The sequence below is a fragment of the Callospermophilus lateralis genome, unplaced genomic scaffold, assembly GCF_048772815.1.
Source record: "Callospermophilus lateralis isolate mCalLat2 unplaced genomic scaffold, mCalLat2.hap1 Scaffold_63, whole genome shotgun sequence".
Taxonomy (NCBI): domain Eukaryota; kingdom Metazoa; phylum Chordata; class Mammalia; order Rodentia; family Sciuridae; genus Callospermophilus; species Callospermophilus lateralis.
This window is the reverse complement of record NW_027514713.1, coordinates 7,519,228-7,531,982: the sequence shown is the minus strand read 5'-3', so window position 1 is coordinate 7,531,982 and position 12,755 is coordinate 7,519,228. Positions and strand designations below refer to the sequence as shown.

The 12,755-nt window shown below is 39.8% G+C and overlaps 1 pseudogene; it reads right to left on the bottom strand.

The window, feature by feature from the left end:
• Positions 1 to 10,399: 10,399 nt before the first annotated feature.
• The window catches only part of LOC143389479 (four-jointed box protein 1-like), a 56,997-nt pseudogene continuing 54,641 nt past the window's right edge, over positions 10,400 to 12,755 (bottom strand).

Sequence of the window (12,755 nt, the reverse complement as noted above, 5' to 3'; positions counted from 1 at the left end):
AGAAGATTCCTTTGTACCTCTATCCAGCAAATCTAGTGCACTGAAATATGATTAATACTTTTATTCCTATAGCTATAAATAAACTTCATTTACATAAAACACCAGGCAAATAGAATCACACAATCTGACCACTTTTATTTCTGCAGATTTTTCCTCAACAGTTTTTGCACCTATCTTTGCTGTTTTGTTTATCAGTATTTTGTTCCTTTTATTGTCTGTTTTGGTTTAGATATGATATGTCATCTGAAAGCTCATGTGTTAGAAATGCAAATGTATTTAATGAAAATTGGGTTATGTGATCCTTAACCTAATCAGTGCATTAATCCACTGATAGGGATAAACTGATTGGTAACTGCAGTCAGGTGGAGTGTGTGGAAGAGGTGGGTCACTAGGGTACGCCTTTGGAATACATATTTTGCCCCTGGTGGGAGCTCTCCACTTCTTGTTGTCATGTCCCATGCTGCTGTCCTTCTCCACATACCACCACCATGATGTTCTGCCTCATCTCAGGCATAGAGCAAAGGATTTGGCCATCTATGAACTGAGACCTTTGAAACCGTGAGGACCAAACTATTTTTCCACTAAAAATGTTTTTTGTCAGATTTTTTTGTTCACAGCAGTAAAAACATTGAATAAAGCAGTCCATGGTATAATGTACCACCACCTGTCCCTTTTCCTATTGTAGAATAAAATAATTTGGGTACAATAGGGAAAGTGAAACCACATAGTAATTTAAGCAAGATTTAATATTAAGAATAATTAATTCCAAATAGGAGTTTCAAACATGGAATTGGCTAGTACAAAATAAATAGAACTTTAAAGAATATGGAAATGGCAGCTACATGTAGCAACTGCTGTTCTTAGGTTTGAGGTGGAGTACTTGCGAAGACATTCCTTCTAGACTGAGATGCAAGATCTTGTTGGAAGAAGACAGTCAAGGCAGAAAAGCCCTGTGGCACCTGAACTTGCTGGAAATAAATGTTCCAAATTTTACTAGATATATGACCTCTAGAGCCAGGAAGCTGGAGAAAGCTGTTCATATTAAAGAATGTCACCAGACACAATTAGCTACAAAATCACCCAAACTGTGTGCTGGGGGAGGCTGAGTGCCACTGGCTATAGAAACTGTGTTCTAAGGAAAACTTATAGACCACAGCAGCCAGCAGGGAGAACCCACTGAGACAAGTAAGCCATACTCTCTTTTCTCCTGCAAAGTCTCTTTTTGCACTTTTTCACCTGAAATGCAGTCCAATTTGGATTAAGCAAAAATATTTAAAGGGCCCAGACCCATTTTTATAAAATAGTCCAAAAGGTGATTTGGACCAATAGGCAATAAATCTAAAACCAACACTTGGACATTTGAATAGTTTTGGATAAAACTATTATAAATGTATTTTGGAATTGTTTGTGGAGACATGCTTTCCTTTCTTTTGGAAAAATGCCTAGGAGTAGAAAATTGCTGGTTCATAGAACAGACCATTTTTAAATTCATAAAAGAATATTTAAAGGGTAGCCATATTTTAGAATTAGCTTATCAGTTTTTACAATAAGCAAACAAATATTTTGAATAGGATTACATGAAACTATCAATTTTTTAAAAAATTGACATATTAATGATATTCAGTGATCTAATCTGTGAATATGGTATATATCCCTGTTAAAGTCTTCTTTCATATCTATAATAATGTTTTATAGTTCTCATGATAACGTTATAAACAGACTTTGTGAATTTATTCCAAATATTCCATGTTTAAAATATTATTATAACATGATATTTTAATCCTATTTTTCTCAATATACAGAAATATATTGATTCTTATATATTGACCTTGTATCCTGAGAGCACAACACATCTATTATACATTCTACTAGTTATTTTTCATAGCTTCTGTGATTTTCTTTTTACACAATTGTATAATTTGTAAATAAGCAGTTTTACTTTTTTTCTTCCAAGCTTTTTATCTTTTTTGTTGCTTATTTTGTTTCCCTCTATTATTTTGAACCTCTAGTTCAACGTAGAAGTGGTTTGTGAAGACAATTTTTGCCTTCTTTCCTATCTTAGGGGAAAGTAGTAAATATTGCATCATTAAATATAATATCAAAGCTATGTTTTGCAACTAAGACTATACTGACCTGATAAAATTAATTGTGAATTATTCCTTCTTGGCTTCATAAAAGTTTAAGCTTAGTATAAGTTTTCAAAAATTTGACAAGGTTACCAATATGTCATCTGGACCTAGATGTTTGTGTGTAAAAAAAAAAAAAAACTGACTTGCAAATTTAGTTTTATCTGTAGGTATAAATTTACTCATTTTCTCTTTATTCTTGTCATGGATTATGTACTTTGCACCAATATATTTAATAATCTTGTTTTACCTATGGTTTCTCACTGGTTTTCACATTTGTAATACTTATCCTTTTAGATACATTTCTAAAGTAAATTTCAAATTCTTAAATTGGTTTGTTTTAATATTTATGCTTATATTCATGATACAATCCATACAACTTTGCATATTTTTTTGCATGTGTTATCTTGATAAAAATTTTACTTCTCTAATATCTTATGGGCCTCTGAGGTCACGTTTCTGCTAGGAGTATCAGCACTGTGAGACAGTGAAGGTTGGACCAAGTTAGTTCCCAAAAGTTTAGGGAATGAACAAACAAGTTCCTAGGATAGGGATTTGTAACACTCCTACATAGGAGAAAGCAGGTTAGCTTACCATCATTAAAACAAATACCTGAGATGATTGACTTGTTCAGAAAAAAAGGTTTGGTTTGACTCATAGTTTTGGCAGCTTCAGTCCATGAATGATTGGTCCCATTCTTTGGGAGGTTGTGGTGAGAAGTATGTAGGAAAGCAAGAACACTCACCTCACCAGGAGGAAGAAAAAAAGACAGAAAGGGGCTTGTGTACCATAACTTCCTTGAAGAGTATGCCCCAATGACCAGAAGACATCCCACCAGGCCCTACCCTTCAAAAGTTCCATCACCTCCCAATAATGCCCAGTCTCCAGGCAAGTCTATACCACACAGGCCTTTTAGGGGACACTTACCCAAACCTTAGCATAAGACCTGGTGTTTGGAGGACTAGAGGAGGGCAACTGTTCAGGTTTAGGTTGTCTTCAAGATCCTCTTGGACACAGGGCTTTACCACTTTCCTACCTTTATTCCTGAGAACATCTGAGCAAGAGCTTTAGGAAACTCTTACTGTTACCAGGCACTGACGGGGGAATGGAGTGACTAGAATGCAACAATTTGTTTTCCAACTTCATTTTCATTCATCCATGCTGCATTTTCTCCTGCCACCCTTTATATGTGAAGTCAAAAGGCCTGCCACCATGGATTTTTGTGGGTTTTAAATTTTTATTTTATTTTATTTTTACAATTTTATGATGGAACTTTGTCCAAGGACCCAGTTAAGATATAAATTTGAAGCTTTTAATTTTCATTTAGATGCTGAAAACCCTATGAAAATTCTTAGCTTGGGTTGATATGAATTTGACTTTACACCCTGAAAATATTCAAATACCATTGTTATCAAGTAACAAATCTAAAAGTCTAAAAAAATTAAATTTAGTCAGCTAATATTGACAGAATTATGTAAAACTTTTAAATTACTTTTATTTGCTTTTCTATTTCATTGGCTTTAAATGTATTCTGGTTTATTTCATGGAAGCACTTCCTGAACTTTCTTACTCATATTGGAAATAAACGTGAATTGTATTTCAAAAGCATTTCACATGGACATGTTTTGTAGTATTTAATAAATCAACTGCATAGAAAGACTGCTTAGAGGTTATGTTAATCATTTCATCGACCATGATGTAAGACAGAGAATGAAACAGGGATGTGGAAGCTTTATAGAATACAATGATAGATGATGATTACAACAGCTTTAATATCAATTGGCAATTCTTGCTTCAATTAACATAAGCCTAAAATGGGACTTGCTAGATCATAGACTATGAAAATTCACAGATTTAACATCTTGCTTTTGGAGTTGTTGTTTATTTATTCATTTAACATTTTCTCTAGAATTTCAAGGTGGTTTTGTGGCAGTATTTTCAAATTCTTCATAGGTATCCTTCCAAATTGCTAAAAGTGAAATTCTTGTGAACTTTAAAACTTGAAAATCATTTTTTTGTCTTGTTTTTTCATTCAGAGATGAGTTTCCCCCAGTTTCATTGAGCCTCCTTGAGATTCTCATGACTTAAATAATCTTCATTTTCTTCTTTCCAGTTTTATCATTCTAGAAGCCAACAATTCTATTTATGTTGGTATTCTTTCCTTATGTTACAGAGTTCCCTCACATATGTTATAATTCACCTTTAGGAATTAATGATTTGGTATTTCTTCAGCATCATTCAGTCAGATCTTTTGACACAACTCAGTCATATCATTCTAGATAAAATAAAAGATTCTAACCATTTTAGTCTTAGTTTATTTGCTAATAATCTACTGTTATGAGCTAATAGTCTAATAAGCTAATAAGTTTAATGAGCTAATAAGCTAATAAGTCTACTGTTGAGGTGTGAAGGGGAGGGATCAGCCCTGTAATTGCTTGAGTGCTTCTTTCCAACTACATGGGTTAGATGTAGTTCTGTCTGAGAGTCATGTGCCCACAAACCTACCCTAAATATTTGGGGTGGTTGTTGTGGGAAGAATCCATATAACACAAGTGGACATGTATTGATTTCATTTTCCTCCACACATTCTTTGGCTTATGTCTAGAAACACAGGGAATAGAATTTTATCCAGAATTCAAAAAGCTCTCAGGTGAATATAAGTTTCAAATGTGAATTTGAGCATTTGGTGCAGAGAAAATTTAAGAGGGAGGTTCAGCAATTCATGATTGCATTAATATCCCCAATGAATATCTCTTCTAAGCCATAAATGTGATTTCCAAAGAGTTAATTTTGAATTATTATATTTTCTATTGTCAAACTATAATATGTCTATTATATTCAAAACCTAGATGAGAACAGAAAAAATGCTTAACTTAATCTGAAATTAATCTGAATCTCCTCTTTGGAGAGTAAAAGCAAACAAACCTAAATATATTTCAGAAGATATACAAAGGAAATTAATTATATATTATGATGTTCTAGTCATGAGTATATTCATTTTTCATCAATGATACCTTAAACAGAGGCACAACTGCAGCTCTAAAATATGTAAGTATTTTAGCTTTTCCCTGAAATGCAGTTCCGAGGCAGAGTCAAAGTTAAATTTAAAAACTTGAAAGCTAGAGTAAAATAAAGGGAAGGGAGAGGGAAGTACAGGAAAACATAAAAGGGAAATCAGTTATTATAGAAAAAGGAGATCAAGAGGCAAAGTAGAGGGATGGGTAAGGGAAGCAATGCAGAATGAATTCTTAGAAAATCATGTTATATGCATATTTAAATATACCACAGGGAACCTCACCTTTATGCATGGGTAGAAAGAACCAATCAAATATAAATTAATAAATTAGTGAAAGGAAGTCTGATAGAGTAGAGGAATGAGAATGGGAGAAGGGAAAAAAAGATGGAAGGAAAAGGGAAAGAAAGGATCATGAACGGAAATTGAATTCTATACGTTTATGGGTTGTTGGGATGAACCCAACAACTATGTTTAACTCTAAAGCTCTAATAAAAAAATGTGAACAAATTACTCCAGCTAACCTGCTTATACTCATTCATATGTCTACATACTTCATTATATCTATCACAAAGACTGTTACTGAACTTCTAGGTCAGGACTAGAAAATTCTTAGACAGCATTAATGAATTTGCCAAAGTCTCTATATATAGGCACCTGGTATAAGATTATAAATTATCTATAATTAACACAAAGTGATACAGGAAAAAGATAAGCACTGAAATTTAAGAACTAGTTTTCTATCTTTCAGTCTAAATAAAATTATAAGTGAGCTTATATAAAAATATGATTTCTTTTGGTCTTAAACCATCCTAGGTAAAAAGATGGAGCAGAACTAGATGAATGATCTGGTCAGTTGCACTTTCAGTATTTCAGGACCCAATCTAAGATATATGTTATAAAATGTAAATGTCCTGGGTCATTTATATCTAATCTCTAGATAAAGAATCCCAATTAATGGGTGCTTTGGGGTATTAGAAACTTTCTTGTCACCATGAAATTATTCAATATGTTTAGTCAATTTCTCCTCCAGGGACTAATTCATAAACAAGATTATTTGGAATTAAGCAATACTTATTATGATATAAAATGTGACAAAAGAAAAGAAATTAACATTAGGCTCTGAATATGTGCGTGTTTTGTGCATGCATGGGGATCCTTTTTAGTAGTTAATAGTTTTAACTCTGAATCATTTAATAGATCTAAAACTCAATTTCCTCATCTGTAAAATGGAGATGATACCACATATATCACAACGTTAAGCTGAGAACTAAAAGGATGGTGCACTTTACATCTCATAAATGTCCACAGGCCATCTTTATGCATTTTTGCATACTCAGTTCATCTAAATAAAAGTATTTTGTTACCTTTAATTTTTTTTTTCCAGCATGGTTTTCAAGAGTGTTTTATTTCTCCAGGATGCTCATTTTTCAATTGAAGGTGCAGCATATAATTTAATATATCATCTCATCCCAAATAGCCTGTTTGCAGTTGCTGTGTACGTTTGGCACAACTGCATAGAGCTCTCCACTATAAATGTCACCTATGATAGATACTATTGGCTATCAGGCCACTGGCATCTCTGGCCCATGGAGCAGGTCAGCAGGCAATTTTGCAGAGTGTCTGAGCAATCTACATGAAGAACTTACTCAGCAGCAATACCAATTGCTTTTACTCAAAATTTAATTTGTATGATGAGTGCTTAAAGCAAGTTTTTACTCTTACCACCACATCAATAGCTTCCAAGAAGAAACTTCAGAGGCATAAACAAAAAAAGGAGATGAAGAGGCAGAAACTTAATAGGAAACAGACAGTTTGGAATGTGAAAGGCCAATTTCTCCTTTAACTTCTGTGACCGTCTGAGGCAGCCCATGTACAAGATTGACTCAGGCAGCAAAGGTCATGGGTTCCTTTTCCCTTATCTTGTTCCTTTTAAAACTATATTCTTCCTTTCAAGTGACAAAAAATATTCTCTCTGATACTGGAACAAACACAGCCAAGTTTAGAGGCTAATTTAACTATTAAGTCTATGAGTCATTAGGTTCTTTGAGAAATCTTCATCAGGGGTGACTTGGACTGTATATATAGAGAGATTTAAAGGATGTAATTGAGCAGTGTAAGATCATAAGGTGGACAACTCTGGAGCACTGGCAAGCATGAAAAGAGTAATGATTAACTGAGAAATGAGTTAAGTTGTGTAAAGTTAGGCAGTCACAGAAAGTGTCTATTTTGTGATCTCAGTCATAATTTTAAATGTGTGGTTCACAAGCATCACAACTGGGTTTGAACAGTTGTCTGTCCAAATGCATTCATTTAAAAAATTATTTTGCAATTACAGGAATTAATCTGTATATTGAAGGACTACAAAAAACATCTTTATAAGTTATAATACATTTGCCCATTTTTACCTGACCCTTGAAAAATAAATGGAAAGTTTTATTTACAATTCAAGTATGAAATTTTAAATCAAGCAGATTGACATGAATTAAAATACAGAAGTTTAATTAACTTTTTCAATAACTTTCTAAAATCCAAGATTTTTTAACAGGAGTTAAAAGAGGGACTTCTAAAAATTAACTTTTAAAAATTAACCCAGTATACATACTACCTCTATTCCAGAAAATGTATCAGATGATGATGTTTTGATGTACTTGTTAAATTTGTTAGTAATCATATGTGTCTGTCTAAAGTGGTGGAAATATTATGCTTTTAAGTTTACCATATAGATGAGTTACATAATTCATTTAAATAAAGATTTTATTTTTATTTTTTCTAATTTTTACTTTTTTAGTTGTAGTTGGACACAATATCTTTATTTTATTTGTTGATTTTTATGTGTTGCTGAATATTGAACCCAGGGCCTCATGTGTGCTAGGTGAGTGCTCTACTACTGAGCCACAACCATAGCCCCCTGAGCCACAACCCCAGCTCCAGGATTTTATTAGGCCTGGTAATTATGTGTAGTTCAGAAAAAAATGCTTTATTTTAAAATTAAATTTCCCAATTTTAACTTATGGTTTTGTCAAAAAAGATAAATGTTATGTGTTTTATTTTTGTTATTTAATTTTTTAAACTACACCCCCAATATTATTCTTTGAATATTGATTTTAGTCAACAAAGTAAATAGTACAACTATTTTTAGTTATTAGGTTTTTTAAATTTATTAATTAATATCTATTGTAATGACTCAATATAAGCTTCACAGCTCACGTTTAAGTTAAGACTGACTGTACTTATGCCACAAGATATTATGTGAATTTTATAATTTCTTTCTAAAATAAGTTTAACTTGATGAAGTGAGATAGTAGCTGAGTATGATCCTTGGCAATTCCCACAGACACACCAACTTGAACCCTCATGCACCAAGCTACCTTTACAAGAGCTAAAGTGATCAGTGTTAGAGAAGGCAAGAAGTAAAGAGTTGCCCTCCTTTCTCTTCCCTTAACCCTAAGCACCTAAGCTGGGATAGGGGAAGATACTTCCCATTTAGGGCTAACAGAGAGAATTGAATCCAGACCCTAGACTTAAAATCCAGTACCCTGACCACTGTGGTGAAACCTAGTGCTGGGCAAAAGCCCACAACCCCTAACACCAGGCTAATTCCCACTGACTGAGCCACTGAAATTGCTAGGTAGCTAATGGACCTCCATCACCAATTCAACCACTTCCAGCAGCATACTGGGCAGCAAGACTAACCTAGTGGAGAGCAGAGCAGAAAAGCTAGCACTAGGTTTGACTTGGAGGCCTGTGCCAGTCCTACCATGGTGAAATCAAGCACCCAATAGAAACTGTAGTCCCTATATGTAGGCCAGAGCTCACAGAGCCTCTAGACTGGCTACATTGACAGACAAAGACCTATGCACCAGCAGAATACAATCAAATTTCCATCATAACATCATAACAATTAGTCAGCCTGGGGCATACCACTTCCTGAGAGGTGATGGAATATGGGAGTAATCAGGACACTGCCCTGGAACTTAGTGCAATCTAATAATGGGAAGATCTTAAGAGTATTCATTCTTTGGCCTGCCTGGAGATGCAGCCTCTGGAACGATTCCAGTGCCAGGGGAAGACATTCAGCCCCATTCTGCTAGATTTGTATTCTAGCTAGTGTCATCTGCAGCTGGTTGTAGCAGTCATGGGCCATGAGTCCACTGTAGCAACTCATAGCAGGGTGGGCCTTGGCTCCTAATCTGGTATTTTGCTGATCTTGGGCTGTGGGCTTAGGGTGTGACACAACTTGGCAGCTTTGGTAGCCACAGTTTGACATAAAAGCCTGGAAGTAGTCCATTTGTAGCCACTCTGCCCACAGTTGGACAGAATCCTTTTTTTTTTTAAATTTTAAACTCCCTTTTATTGAAATATAAGTTTGTTTAGTATATTTACACCACAATTTATGCACAAATATACATAGAAGGCAAATTCTATGAAATAAAAAAAGTTTTTCTTAATAAAAAATTAAAATAAAACAAAGTAAAGTGCATGGAACTGGTTTTTCTTCTGGTGAACATCGTCATTGTCAAAATTTTGGTCAGTTGGGAGGGGCAGGAAGAAGCAATTCGTATTTGACTCAGTGCATTCATAGCCTTCAGGCCAAAACAGAGTTCAGAAATGAGTCAGACAAATTGTCAGGGTCTCCAGGACTCCCCAGGGTGTGGAGGTCTTGCTCTCTTTGTCCTATAGGGAGGGAGCTGTCCCCCTTCTCTGAACAGTGATCTCACCATCGCTGCGCTGGAACAAAGGCAGAACACAGGAAGGGGGCTCCACCAGCCAATGTCACAGCCTTGCTCTGGGGCCACCAGCACAGCGTTTGGTAGGAAATTGCAGAATTAGCTCAACCGCTCAAACGGAAGTTTTCCTTTTTTGGAAAGGGAGGGGGAGGATGTCCAAGAATGGGGTTCATCTCCCACAGAGACCGTCACCCTGGTAACAAACCCCAGCAGCCAGTTTCTTCGGATCCAGTCTCCGCTCCGGCACAGGAAAGAATCCTTTTATAAGCTGGGTGGAGGGAATGTTACACTTCTCGACTCGGTGAGTTCGCCCTCTTAGAACTTTGAAAGGAAAAAGCGAGAGATTAAAAAAAAAAAAAAAAAAAAAAAAAGAGGGCAGGTGGGTGAAGCATTAGTTTTTAAACACCTTTGCGCTCAGGTCACTGTCTGGGCGTTGGCCCAGCGGGTCCCAGGCGGTGGCAGGGGCGACAGCCCTTCCCCCATTCATCCACACCCCAGTCCCGGTTCTTCCTCTCTTCCTCAGGGTGACGCTAAGTCCCCGGCCGGCCGCCGTACTTGGCCTTGCAGTGCAAAATGTGCTTGGCGAGGAAGTCGAGGCGGCGCTGCAGTAGCTGAGCGTGGGGATCGGCAAGCGTGGCCAGCTCCGGGAAGCGAGGCTCGTGGCGCCGGTAGAGGCGCAGTAGCCGGGCCGCCGCGTCCTGACCGCGGTGCAGCTCCAGGACGCGCCTCGCGGTCCGCTCGCGGAACACACACACCGACTGCAACAGCGGTTTGTTATACTTGTCCCACATGCCTGCCACCCGGTAGCCATGTACTAAGCCCGCCTCATTGTCCAGAAAGACCAGCGCCCCTCCGGGACCGCGGTGCAGGTTGCTCCTGGCGCGCTGCATAACGCGTGGGTCCCATTGCAGGCTGAAGAGGTTGCTTACAAGTCGGTCGAAGTTGGCCGGTCAGGTAGTCGAAGAGGATCAGGTCGGTCCATTGCACCAGGTCCACCAGCTCCGCTTGGCTGAGGTTGGCTAGCTCGCCCCCTGTGTCGAGCAGGGGCCGCAGACGGCCGTCCTCTGATCGCCAGGGCGCTGGCACCACCACGTCTGTGAGGTTGGGCAGCCAGCGCATCAGGCTCACCACGCTGCCCTCCGTCCAGTGCGCGGCGCGCAGTTCCTCCTGCACCTGCGCCCACTGAGCGCCCCGAGCCTCCACCCGAGCTAGTGCCAGCGGTGGCACTGGAGGCCCAGAAGGCGCGCCAGGTAGTAGGACAGGGCCTCGCCCTGGATCTGCTCGGGGTTTATGCCATAGCGCACGCAGGGTCGGCAAAACGGGCCAGTCTGTTCGAACTGCGTCCGCAGCCCCCGCGCTCCAGGGCCACCACCCGGTCGCCGCGCGCAATCTCCAGCCACGCCGCCGCTTGGGCCTCGGAAAAGCCCCGGGGCACCTGCTCCTCCAGGCCACGGCTCCAGAAGACACCCTCGTGCACCGCCGCGCGCTCCGCCAGCCCGGGCCGCCCAGCGGGCACGTGCCGCCTGCGCTCGCCAGGGTGCCGCCGGGGCGGGCCGTCAGCGCAGGCCGCCAGGGTGAGCAGCGCCCTGAAAGTTTTCAGGGAGCCGCCGCGGGCGTCCCACGCCAGGGGCGGGGGCAGAGGGAAGCGAGGCACGGGCGCCGGGCCGCCTCTCCGGGCCGGACGCTGGGGGAGTCCGTCTTCGGGTGGCCGGGAGTCTGGCAGCTCAGTCTGCGGCTGCAGGAGCCCGCCCCACAGCGCTAGCAGCGAGCCCAGCGCCAGCAGCCAGAGTCCCGCGGTGGCGGCGGCGCTCCGCATCCTCCTCCCTATGCTCCCGCGGCGGCGCTGGTGCCGCCGCCGCCGCTTCAAGCCGAGCCCCGGCGCCCGGGTCGGGGCGGCGAGGCGGGCCCGGCAGCTTGTTGGCTCCCGGGCTTTGGGCGCCTGAGCCCCATCGCGGCCGCGGGGCGCTGCGGGGCTCTGTCCGGGCGCTCTGCCCGGCGCTGGGAACTCGCCTCGCAGCTGCTTCCCAGCTGCTTTTGTATTTCGCTGTGAGACCCTCCGGCGGGCGCGATTCACAGGCCAGAATCCTTTCTTTATAGTAAAAACTTTTCAAAATCCTACAAGCACCTGAAAACTTGATAAATCATGGATGACTTCATCCTGCTCCAGAATTTCTTTTTTTTTCTTTTTTCTTTTTTGCTATCAGGGATTGAACCCAGGGCACTCAACCACTGAGCCACACCTCCAGGTCTTTTTTTAATCCTTTATTTAGAGACAGGGTCTTCTTGAGTTGCCTAGCCTTGCTAAATTGCTGAGGCTGTATTGGACTTGAAATCCTCCTGCCTCAGCCTCCTGAGCTGTTGAGATTACAGGTATGTGCTACCATGCATGGCCTGCCCCAGAATTTCCAACAAGGTGGGCCTAAGTATGTGCATTTGTATCAACTATCTAGGTGGTGCTAATGCTGCAGGAGCGTGGCATACTCTTTTTTTATGATGTATTTGTCATGCCTTTTGATCTGTGTTGGCATTTTAAATTGGTACTGTTCTTGTTTGAGTCTTGGCTCTGGTTATAAAGTATATGTTTAAATAATATACACAATTTTCATTTTGTCATGAACCCCAATATTTTTAGTGCCTGATTTTTCATAAAGCAAATCTTTTCAAGAATGCATACATTTCATTATAGTATTATCATTTGTGTCAGGACATGAAGTATTAAAATATTTTTCAAGAAAAAAATAAATTTATCTTATGGATGTGGAGCAGGCTTTTGGCAATAAAAGACTATGATTTTATTTCCAGTTCTGTGAGCATAAGGTAATTAATTCAGGGAATGCTGGTATCTGCCATAATGATTCTAGGAAATAGTTTTCTTTTTTTCCCCCA